The 17034-nt window shown below is 41.4% G+C and overlaps 1 protein-coding gene and 1 long non-coding RNA gene across 2 annotated transcripts in view; both read left to right on the forward strand.

The window, feature by feature from the left end:
* The window catches only part of LOC124416179 (coiled-coil domain-containing protein 142), a 320435-nt gene that overhangs the window by 231042 nt on the left and 72359 nt on the right, over window positions 1-17034 (forward strand). The gene's annotated exons all lie outside the window — the stretch shown is intronic.
* On the forward strand, window positions 855-15142 carry LOC124416412. The gene is made up of 4 exons (XR_006930766.1): window positions 855-865; window positions 4689-4695; window positions 8471-8473; window positions 14992-15142. It is a non-coding gene; the product is annotated as an uncharacterized LOC124416412 (long non-coding RNA).

Consider the following 17034-nt stretch of genomic DNA (forward strand, 5'->3'; position numbering starts at 1 on the left):
CGACGTCCGTTTATATACGCCGCTGTGGTTATGTTGCAATCGACGCGTATGGTATTAACTTTCAGTATGGCTACCGGTAATTCGGACTTATGCATAAGGTCCCGTGCTAGCTGAACCGCTTTAAACCCGAATAATCGGCCAATGGAATCCTTGGGTTTGAAGTCTACTACTTGATTGCACGTAACTTCACTGTTCAGCTCGTTGTTGTTGGCCTGCAGACTAAGGGAGATGTCGGCAGGTAGTTCCTTGTGCAGAAAACTTTAAATATCTTGAATTTCGTAGCTGCCTGTGTGTATCGTAATGACTGCCTGGCTGTTGTCCGCTCGCTTCAGGTGAAATTTATTACACTTCTCTTGAATATTGGGTATTGAATTGAATGTCATAAACTCGATGAGTCCGAGAACATAGTTTTTCGTCGGCGATAACTCGATTGGGGGAAAATATTGAGCCTCCAGCAGGGATGAGGTGCCCGATAGTGTCAACGACCATGATTCCGTCATGACTGATGCTCGCCCATGTGACGGCGCCCTTCTTATAGCTGCCCGCTGAGAAATTTGAGGCACAAGTGACCACAAATCACAGTATCGTATTCCTGATACCTCTTATGATTGTATTTTACGCTACCAACACCGAGATAGTTCATTAAATCCCTAGGTGGTTGCAAATCACCAAAACTATCGAAATACACAACGTGATCACCGTTTTTCTTATATGTAACCCGATGTGTCCCGGGGCCGTTCTTATCATCAAGATTAATGATTGCGGATTTTCGCGTCTTCGGTCCTGATGATGGTAGACCATTCCCCATGAAAACGCCGCGAAAATGTGAAATTCTCATATCTTGAGCATATTTGTGTAAATCAACGTTGGTAAGTGCTCGGCGTGGTAGCTTTGTTAGTTTTTCGCGGGTTGTTAGTACAGACCCATGCCACTGCGGCAGGGTTTCAGGTATAATCCCTTGCCCAACGCAATCGCCTCCATTGTTGCATTGTGTCATTTGGTCTCACTCAACTGATGTTTGTTGGCGCTAGCCTCGTTGACCGCTTTAGCTATGCCTGCAGCACCACCTGCTAGGACTCCCGTTGCGCTTAGACCAGCCAAAATTGGAATGAGGAGGGGTAGGATGCCGCCAATTTTTTTAGGCACAGGTATAACACGAGGCACACGAACAGTCTTCCCTGCCTTACGCGCAGCCGCACGGGCACCGGCCAACGCCGACTCGACAGCTTTATGACCTGGTTGCATGGAGGCCTTTGCTGCCCTAATAATAGATTCAAGATTCATCGTCCTCTTCTGCTGTTTAGTCTTCCCACCCGTTGAGGGTTTTTTCTGTGACTTCGCACCGGCTCCAAGTTTCGACAGCTTCCTTTCTAAACCCATACCAGGTTCAGATTTAGCTTTCATGGTGTTGGTGACTTCCCACGCGACAGCTTTTCCACCCACACTAGCGTCCTTGGCTAAAACACGATTTCACGCCTTCTCGGCAAGCACTTTGTCGGCCAAATTTGTCGCAGTGATATCTCGATTCCTTGCATATGCAATGTCGTGATCTTTACATGCAGCGTCCAGTGGATCGATGCCTGGATCACCGCGCGCCAAGCTCTTGACCAATTTTGTTTCGGGCCCGCAGTACTGATACCCAGGCACGTGCAATTCAACTGGGAGATGATTGATGATTTTGTTTAGCAATCTACTACCGCGTCTCTTACGTGTGCACGTCTTCATAGTCGAACAGCAACTAACGCGAGTTCTATGAAAGGATAAATTTATATGCGATCATCTTAGTTCTCGTTGCTGCGTTAACCGAGCATCATGAGATTTTAAGATCAGACTGACAAACTACCTGTTGCAAATTTCGACAAAATGGTTCGCCGGGAAAAGAAGAGGAAAGAGAAACGTCATGGAAAATTACTACCAAATACCGTGAGGGCAATTTTTGCGGCCCATCGAATTGTGGTAAAACGAACGCTCTCCTCTCACTAATCACCCATGGCAACGGATTGAGATTCGAAAATGTCTACGTTTATTCAAAATCCCTCATTCAACCGAATTATCAATTTTTGGAAAAGTTACTGGAATCCGTGCAGGGTGTGGGCTATTCTCCGTCTGGTGAAAACGATCAGGTTGTCAAACCAGTAGAGGCCCACACTAAATCTGTTATGATTTTTGACGATGTGGCGTGTGAGAAGCAAGATAATATCAGAGCTTACTTCAGCATGGGCAGGCATCGCGACGTCGATTGCTTTTATCTTGGTCAAACGTATGCACGTATTCTGAAACACCTAGTGCGTGATAATGCAAACTTATTGGTGCTGTTTCGACAAGATGAAACTAATCTGAAACATATCTACAACGGTTATGTAAACACCGAAATGACATATCAGCAATTTAAGGACTTATGCTCGGCATGCTGAAATGAAGGTAAAAACAGTTCTGTCGTAATTGACAAGGATAGTGAAATCGACGAGGAAAGATACAGGAAGGGGTTGGATTGCTTTATAAGCATAAACTAACGCAAACACACACAGTTCAATTGTGACGATCAAGTCGGCAATACGGAGAGTGTCAAGATTCGTAAGCATAGCGATGCGTTGAGTGAAATATCAAAAGCAAGCGATGTCATACGTCGGAAGCACAAGATGATCAAGTTGGACAAAGACACGACCGAGCAGTTTATAGGGGAGGTGTTCAAGCTCCTCGTAACGCCGTTGTAAGAATTGGTGGATACTTCGACGCAGCAGCAGCAGCAGCATATTAAAGGAGAAATTGAAACAGAACCGTGTGATATAACAATGAAAAAAAAAAGAAGATGATGCGAGTACCGAGGATGGCGAAGATGAGAATAAGGATATGGATGATAAGGAGGATTTCAAGGATGCACACGATAAAACACTTCATTTCTATAATAACCATATCAGTCTCGAATACGGTGCAACTATGAAAGTTTGCCCTAGCGATAAGCGCTCTCGCACCACCTCTTCCCTCCCATTTTGTAACTAATTTGCCATCTTTGTGATTTCGCACATTCTCCATAGTTTTACCAAACACAGCGTTATTCATCAGCTTGTAAAAGTTTTCCTCCAATTCGTTTCTGGACTGTTTGCGCATGTTTGTGTTGAGCGTGATGTAAGGCTCGAGCCATGGAGATTGTGCGAACTTTAAAACTCTATACACGTTGACTAATTCCAAACCTAAACTCAAATATTGCTTCAAATTTCTGTAGTGTAGTATATACTTCGTTCTGGGGTGAAGGGTGGTGGCGAGTTTAGGGATTTTACTACCTGGCGGTGTGAAATGCTCAGGACAGAGAGGTAGGTCTTTGTGTTCCTCGTGGAGCTCTGTAGGATTGTCCGAGTCCACCTCCAGGATGTAACCGATCGGCGAATCGTCCGGATAGGTTTTTATATCGATAGGATCATGCTCCCACTCGAACGAGTCGATTGGTAAATGTGCACTCATAGCCGCACCGTAAAGATTGTTTACATCGAAATACATAAGATACGATTCCACCTTATTCGGATCAAAATCTTTGCCCATAAATCTGTCATTGGCGCGAGCGTATCGATCAGAAAATTGCGCTACGCCACCTCGAATGCCTCTCTTAATAAATAAAACCATTTCAGGGTCATCGAAAAGTTGTAAATTCACCTTTGTGTGTTTGTGCATCGCGTCAAAAGCAAGCCCCGGCGCCGTGTAGTAGTGCAATGGATCTCAATCGTATGTTTAAAAACAGCTAGCCCGGAAATTTTGGAAAATATCAGCAAGTAAAAGAACATCCGTCTTTGAATATAAATCGGAATAGGCCCCCAAAGACTCTAAACGGAATTCTTCCCAAACATTTTTAGCGTGCTCATAATCGGCGTCTGTGATATTTGAATTGCAAAGGTGTGAGTAGAAATGATTCTTTTCCGGTAATTGAGTTCCGTCAAGTTTCTCCAAACAATCGACGTATTCGTAAGGGAAAACGCCTTTGCGGGTCATCAAGCTGAACTGCGCGGGATAATTGTAGAATTTACGTGTTATACGTTTATCGACATCGTCTAAATACGTAGAAAGTTTATCAATACTGCTAGCCATAAATCGAAACGAATCGATGAATCTCAAATGCATCATCGTCCCATCAACCTGCTTCGTGAAGGATATATATTTTTCCTTATTTATGGGTAGCAGTGTAACCGCTCTGGGAAAAGTTGAAGCTAGGGATTTAATCAAAAAATGTGAATCGTAACCCGACAAATTGTGAAAAACTAGAGGAATTGTATGCGACTCTCTGAAATTCAAATTACACCGATTATGCGCAGGACCGCGATATTTACCCGTGAAGTGACAATGATCGTGGCACTTTCTCTCCTCGGGAGTAAACGGCTTTTCGCAGATATGACAATTTTTCGCGCGCATGTGATGATCGCGTTGCACTTGGGTGAGAGACTCCATCGGAATTATATTTTTGATTCGTGACTCTACTTTAACCGATAAATCGTTAAGCTGCTGCATGAACCAATCTATGCAATCGGTGCCGCGCTTACCGTAGAACTCCGATAAGGTCTCATCGTACGCACAATGTACGTAGTATGCTACACTGTGCGGGATATGCTTTTGAGTTTTATATGTTTTACGGTTTTGAAATTAGTCTACAGGTTCGGATTCTAATATACATTCGAGATCGGCGTAAACAACAAACGGGACAGTGCTTTTGTTTTTGAAATTTTTAAACTTCAAATTTAAATCTTCAGATCTTGGGAATTCCATGCGCACTTCATTTAACATAATACAATCCTGCCGATTGTGTTTTAGGCGTGTTTCTCAGCGAAGTGGCATAGGCATCTGTCGCATAAAAACAGTTGGCCATTATGTTGGGACAACTGTTTGCTAACCAATCTTGAGAGATCTTTGATCCAAGCAGAGTGGAATCTTGGTGTGAATTTGCGGTTCATATCATGTTTGGCACAATTATTACTTTCAAGCATTAGAAGATGAATCGTGTCATCGTTTGCATTCTGCAAATTTTTACTCAAATAAATTGGTACGATGACGCTTGTTGCGGATTTTGCATGGTGTGGAAAGGTTACGGATTCTATTCCATATACATTGATTTGCAAATTATTCAATTTCTCAAACTTTTCCACATCATGCAGTGTAGCGGAAAATTTGATACCTGTGCAGTTAAACTCTAAAATATGCCTACGATAATGATGAACCCTCTGAGCGTCTTTGTTGACCGGATGGAGGGCTGCAGCTGTGGCCCAGAGAAGACATCTTTTGTCTTCGTTTTTCACGTTGACCACCACCTTCTTGCGCTGAATGTCCTCCGGTAGTGTGATGAATGTTGAAGTCCCCGCGGCGAGAGGCTGGTACCGGTTGACGTTTACAGCAATATTTAGAATCTCAATCATACTCCAGCCGGAATCACGCTGTTCAAAATCTTCAACCTTCACAAGCAGTTTGGTCTTTTTCTCCGCAAACCAACTATCTATATTACTGGAGGGAAGGATCGTCACGTTGGTTGTATTGAAGCTTTTGACTTTCGCGGCGACCCCCTCGTGCTTCACGTTTTCAAATTTACACGTCAGTATGATGTTGACCTTCACATTTCCCTCATCACACTGTACCAGCTTCAATTTTTCGACGATAAGCCGCTGCGCGTCACTCAGAAAGGCCTCGAAATCCTTATGGCCAAGATTATTGACAATGCCGGTGCGAATCCGGTTGGCAAAAGCACTATCAATATCATCCTACTGTACACCCGCAGAACTGCCAATATTGCCGCCTATCATCAAGCCGTGCTGCCGCTGTTGCTGCTGGATCTTTGCCACCCAGGATTGTATGAGGGAGATCTTATATTGGATTTGCTGTTTCGCCCCCACACTCATTCTCGGCTGTTAAAGAATATCTTGCAAAACTTTTATATTTGCCACTCCAATACCGATCCAATGATTGCAAGACATCGTGACTTTCTTCTCTGGGAGTTCGCTCGCGCAGCAAATTGTACGCCTCCCCCATCTGCTCGACGAATCCCATGTATGCTTCGGTGGCCATGACTTTAACATCGGTGACCATGATATTCTGATCTTTTAACTTCCACGTGTTGTGTAAGACTGACGAGTCTGCAATGGATGTGCTGTTCTTATGCCGAAGGATCGTAAGGGCGGGAGGGTGGAGGGGGGGGGGGGTCTCCGCGTTCTGCAGCAGCTGCAGACTCCAAGATAAAAATTGTAGTCAACCAGGTCTAAGCCTGCACATGCCCATCTCTCCCCTATCAGTAAAAAAAACGTTGAAGATACCCAGTGGGAGAATCGGCTGGTGAAAAGCGGCTTCGAGCGGCAAAGAGATGAATTCTGATCCCTAGACTCTTGACCGGGTGATTTATGTTTATGGGATCTGACGAAAAGGACTGGAGAAAAGTCACCTGTGCAACCTATCTAGTAGGGAAAAATCACTTGAGGAAAGGCGGGCAGTGCAGATCCATGTTACAAAGTTTTACGATGTTTGACGGGAAAACCTTCCGAGAAATCTTTCGGGTAAGGTGTCTTGAAAATTTTTTTCAGGCCACACATCTCGTGATAATGATGATGATTTTACGGATTATTTTGGGGAGTAAAATCATGTATTACAAAAAATTACACAATTATTTATCATATATTTTCACACAAATGAAATTCATAATATTTACATTCATTTCACAAAAACGGATGAAAGTTATGAAGATATGTGTATAATTGTAATGAATTCTATAATAATCTTATTACATATAACATTTCAATTCTATGTATGCGCTGGGATGTAATTGCAATCAGTTCTATTTTTTCTAAATATGTAAATAATTTTATTGAATACTGCATTTCAATTATATGTATCAGCGAGGATGTAATTGTTCACATTTGCAAGTTTCGTCACGGAAGCACATTAATGACTATGTCTGTACAGATGTTATAGACTGTGTGTGTGGTTCTTTTGTGAGTGTGACTCTTCAGTATCACTGCTCAGTCTGTTAGATGGCCCAACCGTCTAAACAGAGATATAAGGATATGAGAACATATCATTTTTGATGCGAAGAGGTTGGTTGAAGAATAATATAAATTCGAATACATATTAGGTGACTTGAAAAATTAACGACGGAGCCAGGATTCGAACCTGGTATTCAGAGATGCTTTGCCGGAGACTTACTCCACTAGACCACCTAGCCGCCCTGACCCCAGTATCATTAATTTCTCTCATCAACCTATGTGTTCGAATTTTTGTTTTTCGTGTGCCCGGTTTGTATACATTTGCAAGTTTCCGTCGTCCAGGGACAGTGCTCAGTAGTTTCGTAGTCAAGGTTGCGAGGGGTCGTTCAAGAAAGGTACATTCCGAAATATACCTGCAGTATTGCCGACTGTGACGTCAGATAATCGCGTTCAGTTTTAAGTAGTCATGGTAGCAACAAAAATAACAGTTTTAAAAAAGAGAGATAAATTGAATAAATCAGTGAAATGAGTGTAAAAGTTATAAATATGGTGCCAGATGGGAATTGTTTATTCAGGGCGATATCACAGTGTGTATATAATACTCAAGATAATCACCTAAAGGTAAGGTAACATATCGTTTCGTACGTTACTCATAACTGGTGCGATTATGAAGGTTATATCGTGGGTGACGAGAGGAGGTGTTTGCCGTCGTCCAGGACCAGCGCTCCGTAGTTTTTGTGGTCCAGGTCGCCGGGAATGTATTCTCCTTCGTCCAGGACCAGCGCTACGTAGTATTCGTAGTGCGGGTTGACGAGAAGGTGTTTGCCGTCGTCCAAGACCAGTGCTCCGTAGTTTTCGTGGTCCAGGTCGCCGGGAATGTATTTTCCTTCGTACAGGAGCAGCGCTCCGTAGTATTCGTTGTCCAAGTCGACGGAACCAGCGTATTCGTGGTCCAGGTCAGAGGGACGATGTTTTTCATAGTAAAGGAGAAGCGCTTCGTATTCGTCGTCCAGGTCGGAGGGACGATGTTGTTCGTCGGCCAGGAGCAGCGCTCCGTAGTATTCGTTGTCCAAGTCGAAGGAACCAGCGTATTCGTGGTCCAGGTCAGAGGGACGATGTTGTTCGTCGTCCAGGAGCAGCGCTCCGTAGTATTAGTTGTCCAAGTCGAAGGAACCAGCGTATTCGTGGTCCAGGTCAGAGGGACGATGTTGTTCGTCGTCCAGGAGCAGCGCTCCGTAGTATTTGTTGTCCAAGTCGAAGGAACCAGCGTATTCGTCGTCCAGGTCGGAGGGATGATGTTGTTCGTCGTCCAGAAGCAGCGCTCCGTAGTATTCGTGGTCAAAGTCTACGGGATGATGTTTTTCAACGTGAAAGGACCAGCTCACCATATTATTCGTGGTCCAAGTCGCCGGGAAGATGTTTAAAATCGTACAGGACCAGCGATCAGTAATATTCTTAATTCTTCAAGTTCCGATTCATTGTTTGAGGTGTCTAGATATTTCGCTTCGTAGTCTGACGTGACCAAGTTTGTTGAGGTCTTCCGCTTCGTAGTTTATGGCGTTACAGGAACAGCACTCTGTGGTATTCATTGTACAGGTCCACGTAATGATGTTCTTCGTCGTACAAGAGTCAAAGTCAACGGAAACACCGAATTCGTGTGAGAGATCGACGAGACGATGTTTTACATACAGCGTTCCGTAGTGTTAGTGGTGCGGATCACCAGGATAACGTTAGAATAAGTTCGGACTACGTATGACAGGGGCATGATTGAAATCACAAAAAATATAAACAGCAAAACGAAAAGCGAAAAGCGTTGGTGTTGTATTGAATAAATCGTTGCGTAACGTTATTGGACCGAAGAAGCAACATCCACATAACGAGAGCTTTAGAACCTGGATGTAAGACCGCGGTCGACATCTATACCGTTAACTTAATTATAACGATAATCATACGTTAAAATGAAATATATTGCATGGTTATAAATTTGAATAATAATTGTATAAATATGTAGTAGTATACGTGGTATATATTTACGGGACGATGTTTTTAGGTGTTTTAGGACTGAGGTACGATATTTTTTGTAGCCCGGGAGCAGCGCTCCGTAGTATTCGTAGTCCAGGTCGACGGAACCAGCGTATTCGTGGTCCGGGTCAGAGGGACGATTCTGGGAGTAGCGCTCCGTAGTATTCACACACAAAAGCGCGAGGCGCGTAGCGCCGAACGTTACGAGACGCGAAGCGCGTCGAGCGTGGTTGGTGCGCGAACCGCGCAGGGGCGGAGCCCCTAGTACGAAAAAAAAAGACATTTTCAAAATTGTGTACTCATTATCCTCCCTTAAAATTCATCCAACCATTTTGATGATCTGTAATTAGTCACCTCTTTTGGTTGCAAAACAGTGAGTTAAGCCCGATCCCTGTGGGTTGAATAGTTATTGCATAATTAAACAACAACAAAAAAAGTAATGCCTTCTGTAGCCTTTGCTATAACACCCACAGTGGTCTCGATTTTTTCACACATATTAGACACCGCCAACAACAATGTCAAATGGTTTTTCAATTTTTTTTTTTCTAATATGACGGTCTACAGAATTTAAAAAAAAAAAAATCACTTTTTCTTCCTAATAACGAATGGAATAACTTTCAACCTATACTATAAAGTGTTGCCTTATAGTACACGGTTAAAAAACTGTTTTTAATGCGCACAATTTCAAAAAAAAAAAAACCGTCGAAATCCAATGGGTAGATCTCGAGATAATGGCCTTTAACTTTAGAGCTCGTTACAACTATAAATGCTAGCACAATCTGCAGAACGCCGATCGGATCGTTGAACCAACAAAATTGAAAATGTAGCGAAGAAAAATTCATTTAAAATATTGAAATGTGCTAGTCTTCCATGGGAGCGACGATTTATTTACGGACTTAACTTACAGTTTTGCAACCAAAAGAGGTAACTAATTACAGATCATCAAAATGGTTGAATGAATTTCAAGGGGGGATAATGAGTACTCAATTTTGCATTAAAAAAAATCAAATTTTGAGAATCAACATTCGAGATCAAGTGCATCTTGTGGAAAATATAATTCTAAACAAATTTACCTGTGGACATTTTTTGCCTCAAAGCCATACTTTCCGAGATATTTGACGATGAATGCAAAAATGCGACTTTTTTGGTAATTTTTCAGTTTTTGATTTTTAACAATGTGTTCCGCCACTTGGCGCCCACGGGGACTAGGATTTTCGAAATCAGCGCATTTTTTTATATAAAAAGCGCTTGGTCCCCAAGTGTGGTAAGCCAACAACAAGATCGACCTATTAGAAGAGCTAATTTGACTGGACTAAATTGATAAGTGGAGGAAGTCCTGTATGAGAAATATCTACGCCGGAATTATACAACGGAGAAATAAAAGTCAATCTTGCATGAACGAGTATCGTTTATATGCACCTGAATATATCAAATATTTTGTAGGCGACAGTGGCATCTCTAAGGTGTTCAATTTACTTTGTCAAAGTTTTTTTAGAAAGTCAACTTTGTGATACAAACATTTTGTAAAAATTTGACACTACTTCATTTTTAATTCCAATCGTTTTAAGAATGTCCCTACGATGAATCTTTTGGCTTTGTTGTGCACTTCTAAAATTGTGAATTGAACAAATTCAATATTTCAAGTTTTGAAAATATCCAATAAATTATGAAAGACTTTCTATCTTTGCCAAAAGCATTACGAAGATATCTCGAAGGCTGAACCTATTTTATGAATATTTCCCTAAAATTTGAAAGCCCTCATTAAGTTTTAATTGAGAAAAATCACGCAAGTTCTTGATCAAATATGAAAATGATCAATGAAAATGAATCTACCATGAGGTTCGTTGCAAATTACCGGGAATCCGAAACAAAAATCTTGTGTATTTATTTAAAATTTTTATAAGATGTTAACACCGTCTTTCAGTAATACAACTTTTTGAAAATAAGATGAAAAATAGCTAAAAAAAAATTATTTTACCTTCTGCATAGTATTGAAGTACTTGTTACGGTACAGGGGGACGGCAGTCCATGTACCCACCCGATGGTGTTGGTTCGGGTGCTATTTTTGTTGGTTCGTAGTCGTCGCCGTTTTCGTTTAGGGAACGGAAGGGAAAGAACAGTAATTAGAGAATGATTATAACTTTTATTTTGATTTGGAAATTGAGTGAAGTCGATGAGGAGTAGTTGAGGCAATGGTTTTGGGGAACGGGAGTTGAAGCTGAATGTAAGAGGTAAGAGCGTTGGAATAAGAGTGAGACTTTTGCATGAGAAAATGAGCGAGGATTCAGGGTAGAGGGGGATCGAAATAGCAAGGTAAGGGCGATAGCGAGTGGTGTAAGCCAACATGGAAATAGGATGACAAGATATGGAGTGTGGGAACGGCAGGTAAAGACAAGTGTCGAGGAAGGTGGGAGAGACGTAAGGCGGGACGTCGGACGTAACATACTTATCAAACTATCTTTTTCTTCTCAATTGTTGAGATGCTAAATATTGATTATTTTTAATTCATAAAGTACCAAAAAGAGACGCGAAAAAATCTTTTCCTCAAGAGGGAAAATTTTGAAATGTTCAGAATTACGTAATAACATTACTGACAAAATCAACGATTGTTTTTCATCAACTGATTTTCAAGCGGGATAATCCGATGGCTCTTAAATCATTAATCTCTGTTTCCAACGCAACATTATCCGTAAAGTCAATTTTTATCCTGTCGGCTGTACGTACTACCGTTACCAAAAGTTACTTTTAGTCGTAATCTGCTATTCCGTATCAAAGGAAGTTGAAGCGAGTATAGCTACACCTTGCACTGTTGCACATTTATTTGATTCCAAGAAGTGAAATTCAACTATATTGTTACCTGTTCGAAAGGTGGAGTTGAAAAAGTTGAAGAGGCTGTTCAAAAAGAAATAAGAGGTTTGTAGGTCCCTAGGATAAAAAGAGTACTGAAAATGGTCATCGAAAGTAGCATAGCAAGAGGATGACCCGAGAATTTGTTTGTACGTATTCATAATTGAACGTAAAGATCACTCTGTCGCAGACCATAATCTTCCTTTTCATATGAAAATATTTTTTCTGGAACATTAAGAGTTACAATTGCGCGTAATAAGTTTTTATTATTATAGAGTGAAAAGCGTGTCAGCCCAAAAAATACACACACGAGGTTTTGGAATTTGATTTACGTGTCAAAAAAAAGTTGATGATTGGTTGCAAAATCTTCCGCAAGCTTTGAGTCTTCTGCGTCCAATGATCCCTTGGTCATCTTTGAGAAAAATTATCAAGGGTAGCTATTACCATCGATATGTCGGAGATGTGTATTTGTTCGCAGAGCTATCCGAAAAATCTGAGAAACATCAGAAACCTGCACCCTAAATATTACTCAAACCTCAACTCAACCTAATACAATTCAAAATTTTTATCAATCTCGAAAGACTTAACTTTCAGGAGTTTGGATGTGCAAATACATGATTTTGAAAACGGGTGAAGCAAGACAAAAACTATAGCCCAAAATTTGCAATAAAATTGAGACTATGTAATTCAGTTGACAGAAAGTCGACGGCACAGCTCAACTCGTTGCAATCACTTTGGGAGTATTAGAATCTCAGCAAGGCTCTTGTGAACGCATCGTCAGCCGCTGCAGCAGGTAATTAGCCCCTGCACCCACTTAAGTCGTGCCAGCAGGCGCATCAACTGACACCACGCTGTCGTCACATACAATGAATCCCTGACTGAAGATATATGTTTTCATCAACATTCTCTACAAGTATGCAGATCTATTCCACTTGTCGAAAATATGCTTTTATTCCATACTCCGACAAGATAATTTATAACTCCTTCTTAATCGAGTTCTACTCCTTTTATTCTCCAAGTTCTAATTACCCTGGAAGTATCGATTCCAACATTCGTCAAACTTCCGAATCAACTTTCTACGAATAATAATTTCACACTCAACAGTTCTTGATAACAATTCAAAGTAGTTTTGCCCGTTGATGCTGCTTATTTTTCTGACCGCTCGTTCCCTGCGTAGAAAATTAGAGAGTAAAGACGTGTAATTACGCGTAGGTGACGAGTCCGTCTAGTTCAAGGTCTAGTTCAACCCGTGAGTTCGTCAGCTGCTGGTCGGAACTAGTTAACTACCCCTAAAACACAAATCGAATTATAAATTAATCTATTTGTAAATTGTTAAATGTTACGGACTAAGAGTCGTTATTACATAGAAAGTACAGATTAGCGTTGATAGGCAAGCCAGTACCTACTTGAATGTAGAAGCAAAGTATCAATTTCGAGACGTTTTTTATTTCTTGATTCAAAAAATTTGATGTGATTATTTTTTTGTACTCCAAGAAATTGAAGTAGGAATAACTTTTATTTTTCAGAATTATTCCTCACTTTTTATTTCGAAAAATTCTAATGGAAATTTATCTTCATTTTCTTTATTCGGAACATTGAATAATGAATCAGTTCTTCTCTTTATCTAAAATTTAATTGAGAAATAAAACTTCTTTTTCAATGAGCAAATTCGTGTTATTACAATTGCTTTCAATTTTTTAATTCAAAAACTCGAAGTAGGAATTTTTTTTTGAAACTTTTGAATTTATTAGCGTAATTGAAGATGAACGGTGTTACCCGTAATTTTTAGTTTGAAACTAAAGAATAACCCGACACTGTCACGTTTTATTATGAAGTTGTGTTAAAAACGTACAGGCAGTGAGTAACGAGCTGCAAAAGCCGGTGCGTTTGCCGGCCCAATTATAGCGAGTGGTTCGAGGCAGCGGCTGGGCGAAAATACTACACGGCAGCGGCCAGATTGATTGCGAATAACGGGGCAAGCGGCATAGCGATGGGTGTTACGCCTCTCTTCGCCTTTTCTGTAAGGCGCATCTCGAGAGCGCGTGTATCAGATCAGGGAGAGCGGCGGAGTGTGCACGAAGTAACAGTTATGCGGTAAATTATACCAGCCCGATTCAATTTCTTTTGAACGGAGACCAAATACCTTATTTTTGGATGGATTGTCGCCATACTTGCTCTTGAGCGCTCTTCACTATTCAATATGAACATATCTTCCGAATGAGACAAGTATTTCACATGCGCAGTGTTTTTTAGTAAAATCTCTATGAACTAAATAGTGTTAATTTATATTATTCTTTTGAATACTCAGCTTCGTCTGATGGCTTCATTCGATCCTGAGATCGTACCCTTTCATTATCAATATTGTTTCAACAATGAGTATTTTCTAGAGCAAGCCTCTGATTCTTATTTGGGTTTCCATGTATACCCCAACGAGTGGCCACGAAACAAATTGTACTTATGGGAACGGTCTACAAAATAAAATTAAAAAATTGAATACCACAATTTTCAACCTATTGCTGGTGATATGCTAACCTCGCAATCTCATCTCAGGTAAGGTAAATAATTTGCTGGAAGTAAAAGACTATTGAAGTTTTCGAAAGTTCGTACGGCATTTTCTGTATTGTTTTTCGACAGAGATATCGTACTTCAAAGACTGCATGTGTCCAAACTTTTTGCATCGACCTTTGACGCATTCATTCGAGCGATAAACTGTTTAGCATGAAACCATCCGTATATAATTGGCGATAATTGATGAGAATTTGATTATGAATAATCCGGAAAAACCATCTTCGGGTAATATCAGTCTTTGGTTTTTTATGTCCAATTTAAAATTGTAATTAATTCATATGACGTTTCAAAAAAGTCTTGTGAGTGAAACGAGGGATTGACGAACATGAAATTACGTTCAATTGCTTTACTCTACTTCGGTGAAATCTTATATATTTGAATACTATTTATCAATGTCACCTGTTCCAGCAATTGGATTGATGCTGTAATTTCTTTGTCTCAGAGTTTCAGCATGTGACTAGCAATTGTCTACCGAATTGGTCAATGAATGATTTTCATTAACTATGATTCATAATAATTTATCAATTTCACTTGATCGAAAAAATATTTACAAGTAGTATTTTTGTGTAGAAAGGTCTGCGTTTTCCGCTGCCAATAAATTATATTTTAGAAAAACCATGTAAATCTAACGTAACTTAAGAAATCAGTTTTATACGTCAGCTGCATCTTCGTTGGCAATGAAGGTATGAGCCTTGAAGGAAGTCTTATATATTCAGTCACCGGTATGAGTTATGTAATAAACATATGTACACAAATTACATAAGGTATGTATAGGAAGAAACAAATATTTTCATCTTTTGATTAACTTCATCGACTAATTTTCCCAAGAATTATTTTATTTTTTTACCTATTTGCATCAAGAAAAGCTTTCTAACTCTATGCCTAATAAACCAGGTGTATGTTTTGTGGCGCGCGAAGCGCTTCAACGTTCATTTTCGGGTCGCGTTCCCCTGAAGGGCCAGAGGCCCGGGAGAGAGCCAGGCCTGCGAGCCACCTCTGACCGGCGGTCAGTCAAGTATCGTGATACTCAACGTCACGCGTAAGCCAAGAGTCCCCCTTTGTGTGTGAAGTGTGAAAGTATGCGAGTGCCTTCGAGCCAGATAGTTGTGGAGGTGGATAAAGTACGCAAGTAATAAATGTCATTTTTTATCCAATATCAGTTGCATCCCATAATAATCTGATGGCCCTCTCCTGTACCCGACATCCTTAAGATTATCACAAAATCTCGCTACGGTAGCCGTGCTTCAGTCCGCGGACACACGACCCTCGGGCCGAAGGTCTCCGGGGGTTAGCCGGTATCTCCCAGTTTGGTTCGAGGCTGGGTAGGTAACATCGCACTCGACCTAGCGCCCAGAAGAAGGATGGTGGATAAAGCTTCGTGCCGGCGGGTCGTGGAACGCCGGCGCACACTTTGAATTAGGTGTTTAGGCCTGATTTGTGCCCCTTTTCGCTTTCGTGGATTCGCCACACGACTGCGGGGAGGGTGTTTTGCCACAGTTTATTATGCATCTACTTGGATAATATTATTTTTATCGACCCGATGGAATTAGATTGTCATTGGCTCAAATGAATTTGCATAGATAAAGAACATGCGACGTCCATACGAGGTTATATTTAAATTTCAGTCCGTTCCCGTTCGCCATTCCATAGGCATAGTAATATTCGACTCTGCATTACCTAGGTACACGCGGTGCGCGATGGTAACATCAGTTCTGGTCGGTTTTGCCGACCGACCTGCCTGCCGACTTGAGTTGCGTGTGCAGGGGTAGACGCAGAGGGCGCCGCTTGACGATGAATTTTTCTCGTCCATATTTGATTACGAAAAGTCCCATAAGGCTATCAGTCTTTACATATCCTCAGTCAACGCACTCGGGGAGCGCACGGGCATAGCACGGCTTTGATCTACTGCAACGAGTCGATATCTCGAATGCAGCGTCACGTGGCAACGTGAAGTCAGCGCGGGGACGATTCAAACGGAGACGCCACAAAGATGGCCGCAACCGACGCTATTGCGCAATAATTTACGACCGTTGCATAATGACTCTAGATATAATTTTTGACTCACGGTAGCACGCAACGCAACGCGATCAGATACAATAATTAATCATACGAAAACGATAGCCAAAACCATATTCAAAAACAACTACCCTAAAGCATGAGAAATAGATAATGACGCCGTCGCCACGCGGACGCGGGGATAGGGGTCCATGTGCGAGAAAATTAACAGAAATTCGGGAACAAAATTAGGGACACAAAATATGAGTCAGGCTCGTCGAAATGGTCATTAATAAAATTGATAAGCCACACGAAAAAACGAGATACGGGAAGATACGACCCAAACGGTCATCAAAGATAATAGGTAAGCTAATGCGTCTCGGGGGTTCGAGCGGTAACAAAAGCTCGCTCACTTTAGCAGTCAGGAACTATTCCCACTTATGGAGAAAAATAAAAAGTCCTGGCAATTAATAAAATATACTGGCTCACAAATACACAAAACAACAAAAAAAAGGGTAACGGAAGTTTAAAGGAATTCGCACAAAAACCAAAGGCAGCCAAGGCAAGAGAACACGTCCAATCGAGATCGCTCGAGATGCAGAAGTATGGAGTTCGGGGGTCCCTCCGCGCAGCGTCGTCGTTGCAGCGGCGTCATCCG

Source organism: Diprion similis, chromosome 2 (genome assembly GCF_021155765.1).
Source record: "Diprion similis isolate iyDipSimi1 chromosome 2, iyDipSimi1.1, whole genome shotgun sequence".
NCBI classification, from domain to species: Eukaryota; Metazoa; Arthropoda; class Insecta; order Hymenoptera; family Diprionidae; genus Diprion; species Diprion similis.